Source organism: Hevea brasiliensis, chromosome 6 (assembly GCF_030052815.1).
Source record: "Hevea brasiliensis isolate MT/VB/25A 57/8 chromosome 6, ASM3005281v1, whole genome shotgun sequence".
NCBI lineage: Eukaryota > Viridiplantae > Streptophyta > Magnoliopsida > Malpighiales > Euphorbiaceae > Hevea > Hevea brasiliensis.
Window position 1 is genome coordinate 100885642 of NC_079498.1, and position 1411 is coordinate 100887052.

At 44.0% G+C, this 1411-nt stretch overlaps 1 pseudogene; it reads left to right on the forward strand.

Moving 5' to 3' along the window:
• Positions 1 to 1411, forward strand: LOC110658925 (SNF1-related protein kinase regulatory subunit gamma-like PV42a; annotated as a pseudogene).

Consider the following 1411-nt stretch of genomic DNA (forward strand, 5'->3'; position numbering starts at 1 on the left):
ATGCAAGAACTTAAATTAGGCGTTAACACCTTCTCTCCTGCCGCTGCTGCCACCCCCATCAAGAGCTCGGCCACTGAAAATGAAAGGCTGAGAGATAAGAAAGTGAGTGACCTAATGTTTGGCAAGAGAAGACTAGTAGAGGTTCCCTATACAGCCTCCTTAGCCCGCACAATGAACACACTGGTCGCCAACCAAGTGGTGGCGGTGCCGGTGCCGGTGGCTGCCCAACCTGGGCAATGGATTGGGGTGGGAGGATCCATGGTCATGGAGTCTGATAAGCAGACTGGGGTGGTTCGGAAGCACTACATAGGGATGGTTACTATGCTTGATATCTTGGCACATATTGCTGGTGATGATCAGATGAACGGTGGTGATGATGCATCTGATATTGATAAGAAGATGTCTGTCCCGGTTTCTTCCATCATAGGGCATTATCTCGAGGGCCTCAGTTTGTGGACTCTAAGCCCAAACACCAGGTGAGACCATTAGACTGCTCATTTACCTTAAATAATTTAATTTCTCTTTTTAATTGTGTTTCTATGTGAATACAATGAAATTGCAGCATCGTAGATTGTATGGAAGTATTGAGCAAAGGAATCCACCGAGCATTAGTGCCACTTGACAGCCAGATGCAGAACATCTCAGGTGTGGAGCTGGTGGAATCTGCTCCAGGCTATCGGATGCTTACCCAAATGGACATGCTCGAGTTTTTGAAGGAAAATGCTTCTCATTTGGACTTGCAAGGCATCATATCACGCCGTGTGTAAATGAGAATGTTTTTGCTATAAGTGGTGGAACCAAATTAATAGATGCCATCAAGTGCATGAGGGCTGCTTTATTGAATGCTGTTCCTATATTTGTGGCCTCCAATTCCATTGAAGAGGATTCCAAGCAGCTTATAAATGTACATGCAGATTGACCCATCTTGATTCATATTTATGATCATTATCTGTAAATTCTGATGATTCTCCCTGTGCAGGGCAAAGGCAAGAAGCTTATAGGGACATTCTCTGCAAAAGATTTGAGGGGTTGCCATTTGGCTGCATTACAGACTTGGTTGCCTCTGAGTGCTCTAGAATTCACTGAGGTAGTCTCAACACCCCCAATAAATAATGTAAATGTTTTAGAAAGGGAACTTGTGGTTTGCCATCATGAGTCTCCTCTAGCAGAAGTGATGGACAAGGATGTTACGAAACATGTGCACAGAGTTTGGGTCGTGGATGGACAGGGTTTTCTTGGAGGACTTGTTTCTCTTTTCTTGGAGGACTTGTTTCTCTTACGGACACCATCAGAGTGATAAGAGCTACACTAATATCGGATTCCCATGTAGTGTGATGTAGAATAGCTGCTGCGTTTTCATGTGGTTGTTAGTTAACAGTTTTCTAATCAATATACATAGAGTTCAGTTCCT